The 11475-nt window shown below is 36.7% G+C and overlaps 1 protein-coding gene across 1 annotated transcript in view; it reads right to left on the minus strand.

Annotated features, from left to right (window-relative positions):
* The window catches only part of LOC107675651 (DNA polymerase zeta catalytic subunit-like), an 88578-nt gene that overhangs the window by 68193 nt on the left and 8910 nt on the right, over positions 1-11475 (minus strand). The window lies entirely within an intron of this gene.

The raw sequence follows: 11475 nt of genomic DNA on the forward strand, positions 1-11475 counted from the left end.
CTATTGACATGGAGGCATATACTGCCATCAAGATGATGTCTTTCATGGGAAGCCCATGGTTATTATATCAAGACAATGCCAGGTCTCATTCTGCATGTGCTACAACAGTGTGGTTTCGTAGACAAAGTTAATGTGCTAGACTGGCCAGCAGATCTGTCTCCTATTGAAAATGTATGGCTCATCATGAAAAGGATAATCAGACAACAACAATCACAGACTGCTGAACATCTGAAGTCTTGTATCAAGCCAGATTGGACAAAAAATTTACTTGCAGAACATTAACAATTAGTATCCTCAATTCCTAAACAATTAAACATGGTAATTAAAAGGACCGTTGATGTGACACAGTGTTAAACATGCCTCGGTCCCAACATTTTTGGAGTGTGTTGCAGCCATCAAAATCAAAATTTGTTCATATTTACAAAATACATTTAAGTTGGTCAGTGAAAACTTTTCTTTGTACTTGTCGTCAATTAAATAAAAGTTAAAGAGAATGAACAAATCACAGATTCTTGATTTTATTGCATTTTACAAAATGTCCCAACTTCTCTGGAATTGGGGTTGTACAAATTAAATTAAAAGTAGGCCTACTTAAATTTTTTCTGTCTCTTTAAGACCTCACGCAGGATCTAATAGGGTACAACAGGGCTAAAGGCCCACCTTAAGAAAAAATTTGCTATTCACTGCGCCTAAAATGTATAATTGCAGAAAAAATATATTCGTTGTATTGAACATTAATGGAGCAACAGATTTTGTGTGAAAAATCATTCAAGTTGTTTAAAAATCGTATAAATGTATGAGGTGGCAAGGGGGGCCCTTTTACCCCTCACATGGGGTAAAAGGCTCACCAGCATGGGGTAAAAGGCACACGGTATTGATACAAATACTTCAGCTAAAATACTGTTTTTTTTTAAAGTAATTTCTAAGTTAATACTTGTTCAAAACAATCACTTTAGCAAAGTTTGTACTATTTTCTGCTTATTTTGAAAAATAAAAGTATAATTTTTTTTTTCCAATAAATATGCTGTCATTAAAATGTGTTAATATAAAAAATATATTTTAAAATACAGAAACAAAATCGTTTTAATACGTAAATATTCTGAAAGTATTGAAGGAGATCCAATAATAACGGAATATATATTTACAGTAGAAACAAAAAATTATATTTTATTATATGATATGATTAAAATCATGTTTTTAAATATGATGGTTTCATTCTAAACATGGTGATTATCTCTAATATGGACACCCAACATAATATATGATATTTACCATCTGAATCTAACCATGTCATGTCAACACATGGAAAAGTCAGCTGTCTATTAATTATCATGTTAATTACTGTGCGCCTTTAGCCCCAACAGCAGGGGCGCTTTTTACCCCAAATACCATACTTTTACATATTCTTTTGTTATTTAAAAACTGTTGCTTTAATTATCTTAAACAAAACTGAAAATCATAAAGAAGACCTTTGTCTCAAAATATATGCATTAATCTCAGCGATTCTCATTTGCTACTTAAATCTACAACATTTTTAAAAACATCAAATATTAGATCAAGTACACACAGAATCAACTGTGTGCCATCTAGTGGTTTAGATTAAAATAATAATCAAAGGCACCTTTTACCCCGTTGTACCCTATACTGTTACACAGGGTTCTACACTTACTTTTCTTTTTATGAGAGCTTGTCCTCCTCATTTAAAAAATTTAGGAGCACCTTCTGATCAATAATCAAATTCTGATAAAAAAAATTAGCCTTCCTAATATGAGGTAATATTTGACTCCTTAAAGTGATTTACAGGGGCATTTTCTTTTTACCTTTGTAATGGCATTTTTCAAATTTTATTAAGTGTCATCTTCGGTGTCAAATTCAAAAAACTATATATTTATAAGCTTTTTAAAATTTCTAAAGTAAAACACTATAATAAGTAGAATAAGAAAAACAAGTTACCAATCATATGAAATTAGTATTAATAAAAAAATAATTTGTACTACAGAGTTGGCAGTGGCACAGAACAGAAGAATACAAAAGTGGCTTGTAGGTGTATTTTCAGACGTTTAATGAGGCTCAGAGGTGGCATGAGTGCAATTAAAGTCATACATTCATGTTCAGATTGTTTTAAATATAAAATTTTGAATATAGAAATATTAAATTATATAAATAACTGAAATTCTACGTAAAAAATTAAACTAAAACCGCCAGCAGGTGGCGGCAAGTCACTGATTTTATCAATTAATCATTAATTGAATTGATTTGTTCAAACGGCTTTTTCATTAGTTTCATTTCATAGGTTATATATTTTTATTCAAATGTAGTTTTTCTCTGTAATGCGGAAGTGAGTATTTAGTGGATTGCGTTTAACAAAGGGTTTTGCCAGCCTTGTACTCTTCTACTCTACTAGACATGTGGGGGTGTTAGAATGAGTTACAATTTTCATGATCTCTCTTATTTTGTTAAAATTATTAACATTTTGCATATTCTGCAAGGGGCATGTAAATTTAGGAGCACAACTGTATATTAAAAAAAAAAACATTTCATCATACAGTGAAAGAGTATGCAAAGCTGAATTAACAGCACATATTAACAGCGTGTATGTACAGCTGGCTAATGACAGATCTGTAAACTGGGTCTATATAAAAGGTGTTTAATGTGTTTGAACTAGATTTGAGGATGTAACACTTGGCATTGCTCAAGGATCTGGTGAGAGAGTGTTTGTAAAGAGCGGCTTTTGTTTGACAAGAGTGCTGAAAGGCTGAAAAATAGGCTGTGGACAAAAGCATTATATGGAAATGGTTTGGCCATGTTTTATGCAAGTGACTTATCTTGAGCATGTGGCCGCTCGTTTATAGGCCTAATAGTCCAAATTCTCTAACATTAGAAAAAGATTAAGAACAAATTCATGAGTACGCACGCGTTGTGGCTTAGGCGGAAAGCTTTTGTGAGAATTTTAAATGTGCCGAATTGAATACTATACACAGTTATTACACACGGGAGAGTTTGAAAGCAGTGTCTATCAGCGGATCCGTCACCGTCAGTGAATCCCTAATATATCTGCACATAGACGGATCCGCGGTTGCAGAATATGCAACAAGTCAAACTCAAACAAAAGTGAGCCTCCACTTAAAGATGATGGCGATGTTTAAAAAGTTATGTTTCTTTGTTTGGTTCAGCCATTTCAGGCTTAACTTGAGTTTGTGAAAGTACAATTTATTCACTTCTGTGCTTTGTTTTCCAGTAACTTTTTTTTTTTTGCAGCAAATTGCGTTGTGATTCATTTTTATTCAGTGATGGAATATTCATAGTGTACCTTCCAGAAATACAGGTATAACCGAAATGTTCTACAATTTCATTGAAGTAGTTCTGTCACAGCATTTCACTGATATTTAATGTAATTTATTAGAACTTTTATAGACACATACAGTATCTCACAGAAGTGAGTACACCCCTCACATTTTTGTAAATATTTTATTATATCTTTTCATGTGACAACACTGAAGAAATGACACTTTGCTACAATGTAAAGTAGTGAGTGTACAGCTTGTATAACAGTGTAAATTTGCTGTCCCCTCAAAATAACTCAACACACAGCCATTAATGTCTAAACCGCTGGCCACAAAAGTGAGTACACTTCTAAGTGAAAATGTCCAAATTGGGCCCAAAGTGTCTATTTTGTGCGCCCACCATTATTTTCCAGCACTGCCTTAACCCTCTTGGGCATGGAGTTCACCAGAGCTTCACAGGTAGCCACTGGAGTCCTCTTCCACTCCTCCATGACGACATCACGGAGCTGGTGGATGTTAGAGACCTTGAGATGCTCAATAGGGTTTAGGTCTGGAGACATGCTTGGCCAATCCATCACCTTTACCCTCAGGTGTGTTTGGGGTCGTTATCATGTTGGAATACTGCCCTGCGGCCCAGTCTCCGAAGGGAGGGGATCATGCTCTGCTTCAGTATGTCACAGTACATGTTGGCATTCATGGTTCCCTCAATGAACTGTAGCTCCCCAAGATATAATAAAATATTTACAAAAATGTGAAGGGTGTACTCACTTCTGCGAGATACTGTATATGCTGCTGCATTTCTCAGAGAATTTATTGTAACATGCATAACAAGATATAGTTCTTTAAAGATTTCTAGATTTGAATGTGTAAGCGTTTCATTTATTTCATGATTTTTGCACGTTTTAATATACCATTTTGAATGCTAAAGAAACTAATAGTGGCTCATGTAGTGTACTGGAAATGCAATTTTGAGATCATATAAACTTACGTATTAAGGCCCGTTCACACCAAGAATGATAACTATAAAGATAAGGTCTCTGGTTACATATGTAACCATGGTTCTCTGAGAAGGGAACAAGACACTCTAGATGGGGAACGCCTTCAGCGTGACCGTGTCTAAAGCATACATCTAAACACGACAATAACATTGGCTGGCAACAGCCTGTGACGTCATTACCCGGCGCAACCACAGTATAAAAGGACACTGGGAAAACACGTCATCTGCTTCTTCATCTGAAGCTTACGTCCAAAGCATGGCAATGGAACTAGAGGACGCAGTGTCTCGTTCCCTTCTCAGGGAACCATGGTTACATACGTAACCCGAGACTTTCCCTTCCGAGGGAACTTCGAACTGCGTCCTCTAGAGGTCGCTATGGGGAATGGTATACCCATGCTGCCATGCTGAGGGGGAGTGCATGCCAGAAACCACGGCAAGCACCAAGTACCTACCAACTCTACCATAGCCATGGGAGTTGCCCCTCGGACGCCTTGACGGCTGTCAGTGATATTATCCCCTTCGGCCAAGAGCCTGAGCTGCATACCCTGAACAACTTACCTGTTAAAGGCTGGACTGGAAGCCCGAGCCTAGGGCAGAGCTCAAGGCTTGGAATCAGCGGAAAGAGATTCCTTCAAGGGGATACGGCCAGATGTCTAAAAACCCACCAGACCCTGGCCTGTCACCCAGGGGGCTACCACCAGACCGTAATGAGCTTGCTCAAAGAACTGGCTCGACAGATCTTTGGTAGCAACTAGGGATGCACGATATATCAGCCACCATATCAGTATCGGCCGATAAATGCTAATTTTTTCTGTTATCGGTATCGGCTCGATAAGAAAATTTGGCCGATATCTTAAGGCCAATAAATAATGCATTATTTCTTTCAGAGACGCTTCAGATGCGTGCTGTTCACCATGATGGTTTTGAAATGCTTGAAATGTAATTGGAATCACCTCGAAACGGACAATACACTTAAGTGCAACATGTGCAGAGCAAGTCTGTCATAAAGGCTACATAAAATTATAATGTGAACATTACTGTAAATAATGTTGTTGAATCTTTGTGTACCCATGTTTTGTGCGTGCTTTGAGCGCACCAACAACGGAGCTACACCTCCATGACAGTTAAGTTAGCTTGTGCATTTGTAGCCTTTAGTGCATCTTTATCATCTTTAGCTCAGCGCATGCAGCTCAAACAGCAGAACATTAAAAAGTTCAAACAGCAGAACATTAAAAAGCTCAAACAGCACAACATTAATAACTATGATTTGGAATGTTGTGTATATAACATTCTAATGAGAACATTATTATAATAAAACGTTGTGAATTCTTTGGGTTTATTTGCCATGTTTCAGCACGTTGTTATGGGAAGAGTGCTTCCACAACAGGAGTTACACATTCTGACTATAGCACGCAATAACAGCATCATTTTGTACATATATAAGTTGTAATATTATGTTTATGTTGTATTAATATCTGATTAATCTCATAGGATGCATTTCCTTGAGTTAAATAAGCTGCCAGCAAAGCACTTCAGTTTACTGTGTTCATTCAGCTCTTTAGCTTCAGCGCACACAGCTCGAACGGCAGTGCACAATATTAATAATTATGATTGGGAGGGGACTGTCATATACATAACATTATAAAGAGAAAACTACCGTAATAAAAATTGAATTCGTTGGGGTTTATTTGCCGTGTTTCAGCGCGTTGTTACAAGAAGAGCCAAGAGCGCATCCACGAGTTACACATCTGACTGGCGCATAATTTAGTTCAAGATAACTTGTGCATTTCCATCTTTTTGTGCATGTATAAGTTGTAATATTATGTTTATGTTCAATAAATATCTGATTCTCATATAGCCTAATTTACCTGCTATAACAAGCGCTTCAGTTTACCGGTGTTCATTCATCTCTTCAGCTACAGTGCACGCAGCTCAAACAACAATGCTGCCATTTAAAGGGGTCATATGATGCGATTTCAAGTTTTCCTTTCTCTTTGGAGTGTTACAAGCTGATTGTTCATAGATAAGATCCCAGAGAGCGAGCGAGAGAGAGCGAGAGCGAGCGAGCGAGCGAGATAGAGAGTGCGCGAGCGAGCGCGAGAGAGAGAGAGAGAGAGAGAGAGAGAGTTTAAAACAGTGGTATTGTTACTTTTTCAAAATCATTGATGCTAGGGTTGGGCGATGTCTACCAAATTGGCATCGGACGATGTCTACAGGGAAACATCGTGATGGACGATGACATCGGGGGACAGGGGTGGAGTTAGGGGTGTGCCCGAAGCGTGAAACAAATAACGCATTATGAGGAGCCACTAAAAGGTTAGTCGCTTGCTAGCGGTAGTCTGTTGCATTACAGTACATGAAAGTACACTTACCACATACACAGAGTAAGGAGAAATGTCTGATAGGACGATGGCGAATGATTTGCAGATCCTGAGCACCAATAACAAACATCTAAATCTTGTCAAATGTGTGGTAAGTACTGCCGCTCCATAGTACAGAGTCCTTGTGATCGCGAATCGTGAAAGTGAAAGTAAAATGAGAGCGCGCAATCGAAAGTGGTTTCAATAGCGGCTCCCTGATGCCCGCAATTACAGTCGCCTATACTAACCCAACGATATAATTGCAAGAAAAAGTATTGAAATATTTTTTTATCCTCTCATCTCGTAGGCTATTTATTCCCTTTAGGGTTTCCATAGTACACTTAATTTCCTTTCCGATCACGGAACTGGGATGTGGCGTATTGCGGGAGAGGGGGAGGGGGAATCACGATGTCAGCTTAACATCGTGATGTCTGTCAGCCATTGGCGATGAACAATGGCATCGTCTATCGGCCCAACCCTAATTGATGCATTAAAGGTATGATGCGATTTCAAGTTTTCCTTTCTCTTTGGAGTGTTACAAGCTGTTCGTGAATAGATAAGATCCCTAAAGTTGCAAAGACTAAAGTCTCAAACCCAGAGATATTCTTTATTAAAGTTAAGACTCGTCCACGCCCTCTTAAAACGCCTCATTTAAACATGCCCCAACATGTCTACATCACTATGTGGGACGATTTGTATAACACCACCCAAATGTTCACGCAAAGAAAGAAGGTGTAACTTTGACTCTCGCTGTAGTATTTTTGCTGCCGCTGCCATATCGTGGAGACGCTGTGTTTTGTTGTGAAAGTGAAACTACCTTTTGGTCTTCCAAAAGAGGACAACTAGAAATCAGTGGTTAAGTTATATTTACAACACTGTTCCAGAACAGTTCAACCCAAATATTCAGATGTGAGCAACGCATTTTACGGAGGACGAGGACTGTTTCCTGGGAGAGTAGCCTACAGTGCCGGTGTTCTGACAAATAATGCTGATTCACAGCCTGTAAGTAGCTTTCATATTTAAAGGATTTGCCACTGATGATTCAAACGGGAGTTTTGAGCAGTGTAGAGTAGCGCTTGTTGTTTGTCCTTTCTCCGATCACAAATGAAGCAACACAACACGTAAAAAGACAGTATAAGTCACTATAATCAGTAATTATGTCCCCACTGGATGCAACAAATGCCTCGTTTGTAATGGGTTTTATTAGTTTTGTCCCATCGCACCGGGACACGGCATTACAGTATGATAAGGGGCGTAACATTTCCGTCACACGCTTGAGGTATTCGGCCAATCACAACTAGGGATGAAACGATTACCGGTTTGACAATAAATCATGATAAAATTCCCCACGGTTAGTATTACCGTTTCATCTTTTAATTATCATTAAAACCGTATTGAGTGAAAACAGGGCGGAAAAGCTGGGAGGTTATAAAAGGGTGCTAAGGGAATTATACAAATGAATATATGAATGAATTAATTTTATGAATGTACCTCTGAAGGTTCTGAATGTCTTCAGAAAGGATTCGATGGCATTTTGTTTTCATCTTCGCTCCATGTAATACCTAAAGGAAGTGTTTTTAATCGCAATACTCCTTTGTCCACGGAGGTTACGGGAAACAGCTCTAATTCAGCTTTTCCATAAGCGCCACCTGCTGTCAGAGAGTGGATTTACAGAGACTTATATTTACATTCAGCCAAATGGACAAAAACGGACCGAATTTGCATGCCCTGCTGTAAATTTTGACCAGTTGATGAAAAACAAGCTTATGTGGATTCTACACATTTAAACAATTCAGATAAGTTATCTAGAATTATTTATGTAGCAGATAAAATACATATAATCATTTATTAACCAATTATTATTTTGACTTAACTCTTTTCTTTATTTAAAGGCTGAAATGTGAGGATAGAGGAGAAACAAGAATGTACAGTATGTGGAAAATAATGGGTGTTTTGAACCTTAAACGGCATAAACACATTTCATTACACCAAATACACAACATAATGTTCTTTCTTAGCAACGTCATATGACCCCTTTAATAATTACCACCACTTTTATTTTTCTCCTATTATTTTCATCAACAATATGGTTTAGTAATTAAAATAATTTCATTATTGTCTGTGCAGAGGCTATTCCGTTTTGTTGATCCATGGCGCATGCATTTTGATTCTTTACACATGTAATGATGTCCAATGACGTGTTTGCATTATTTTATTTATTTGTAAGACTTTTTATGATGAAATTTGGTAATGGGAAAGTAAAATTATTTTTTAAAAGTAAACTGTTCAAACTACGGCTGTCAAAATGGCTGAAAAAATAAATTCGAATTTTGTACTTAAATATTATCAAAATTCGAATTATATTCGAATTTAAAATGCATAATTTCAGTTAGGATGAAGAAAAGCTTTTGGCTTCTCTCCTGAGGCCACGAGAGGGCGCATCATTCAAAGCATAAGATAGCATGACTATCTGCGAAAAAAAGTGCATAATGTTTAAAATAATGTTTATAAACCAATTATAATTAAGTTGCTTAAACAACTATAAGATGTCAGTCTAGAAAATGCGTGAAATATGCGTTCTGTGTGAACGCTTTGTTTCGGTTTTGATGTTAACAAGATCTTCTCTGCATTGATGTTATCTTTTTCCGCTATATTTTTAATGAACAACGCAGCAGCGCCGCATCTAGTGGCTTCAACTGGCTAACAAATACATAATGCAATGACACTTACATCGTCATCGCATCTCGTGCACCGCTGATAAGACTGCCTCTTTAACGCACACCTAAAATTCGAATGCAACATTTTTGCATTCGAATGTGGCAAACTAGGCGGTTTATGTTGAAGTGTTTGAAGTGAAAAATGTGGTTTTTACTAGAGCTGTACGATTAATCGTTAAAAGATCGCGATCTCAATTCAGACAACCACACAATCTCATTTCTAAATGACAACGAGTCTCCTGATTAAACCTTTGACAAAGTCTTACCGGATCATTCAAATCTGCGTTCGCACTGCCGCTGACACACAGAGAGCAGTTACCATGTTTGATAAAGTTACCATGGTTAAGAAACAGCTTCACAAACAGTCTTTTCAACTACACAGTATTATTTCTGTCATACAGTCATTCATATTATCACAGAAATACTGGGATGAAAGTTTATAATTCAGATACAAACATTGCCGTCTATGGTAGCGTGACCAAAATAGAGCAAATCCGCATTTGTAAGTAACTGCCACATAACGTTTGTGTCGATTGAATTGTTTGTGACTTAAATGTATAACTGAATGAATCATTTATTCAAGAGAATCGTTCAAAAAGGCTGATTCATCCAGTAGGTTTATGAGGGAGTCGTTTGAATCATTGATTCAAACAACATTTTCATAATTTTAATTAGAGCCCGACCGATATGGGTTTTTTGGGGCCGATACCGATATTAGAGAATAAAAAAAAGGGCCGATACCGATATATCGGACGATATTCTTTGTGTATATTATAGTACAGATATCGGCGACAGACTCATATCGGCCGATAATACGGCAAAACGATATATCGGCAAAACGATATATCGGTCGGGCTCTAATTTTAATATTAAATTGGTGTATTAAATATATTATATTTTAAATTTTAAAACAATTTTAAAGTTTTTGAACTGTAAGATTTTTAATGTTTTTTTTTTTTAATAAATCTCTTCTGCTCACCAAGCCTGCATTTATTTGATCCAAAGTACAGCAAAAACAAAAACAGTAAAATTTTGAAATATTTTTACTATTTAAAATAACTTTCTATTTGAATATATTTTAAAATGTAATGTATTCCTGTGATTTCAAAGCAACATTTATCTGAAATAGAAATCTTTTGTAACATTATAAATGTCTTTATCATCACTTTTGATCAATTTAAAGGATCCTTGCTAAATAAAAGTATTAATTTATATCGGCCAACATATCGGTTATCGGCTTTCAAATATAAAGAATTATCGGTATAGGCCAAAATGTTCATATCGGTGCATCCCTAACTAATATATGGCAGATTTCATGTTTTGTGCTTCATCCATCCATTTACAGCTAAGGCTGGGCAACATGGACCCCCCCAAAAAAAAATTAAAATTAAATAAGTAAATAAATAAATAAAAATAATCTTTGTATTTTAGCCTGAATGCCAATATACAACATATCCTGGTATTTTCCACAATTTTACATTTGGATTTACCTTACAAACAATGTGCTTACAAACAATTTAAGGCTATAAGAGAAAAAAAAAAACATACTGAATGTAGTAGTGTTGTCAAAAGACCCGGTACTTCGGTACCAAGTCGGTACTAAAAAAATGAAAATGTTACGGTACCAGTTTTTTTTTAAGTACCGGTGGTACCGAAAGGTGTGCAGATGCGCTCTCTTCATAAAAGCACTGAGACGTGGCGACATCAAAACGAGGAAACACACCAAACTAACAAAACACTTTAAAGACACCCAGATCAAATGAAAGAGTTCAAGCAGGTAAGTTTAATTTTAATATTTGTGTTTCCCATACATTGATTTATTTGAGGAGGCCCCCCACAATATCAAAACTGATGATATTGTTTTTCATATTGATGATATTTTAGATTTTCCAAAAGGCTTTGACTTCGTTGAATAAACATGAGCACTGCACGTGTCTGCACGTGTCAAAGTCGAAACTTGGTGTGGGTGTTTTTATATCACTGTATTTCTGAAGGAAACGACTGTCTTCAGAAAATGATGGATGTCATTTCATTTCATCTTGCCTGTAATGCCTGAGCAGCATTTGTGAGCTGAGCTCTGCTTTGTGTACAGCGTTACCGGGGAAACCTGATCTCTC

This window comes from Sinocyclocheilus anshuiensis, unplaced genomic scaffold (genome assembly GCF_001515605.1).
Source record: "Sinocyclocheilus anshuiensis isolate Anshui unplaced genomic scaffold, SAMN03320099.WGS_v1.1 scaffold2242, whole genome shotgun sequence".
NCBI classification, from domain to species: domain Eukaryota; kingdom Metazoa; phylum Chordata; class Actinopteri; order Cypriniformes; family Cyprinidae; genus Sinocyclocheilus; species Sinocyclocheilus anshuiensis.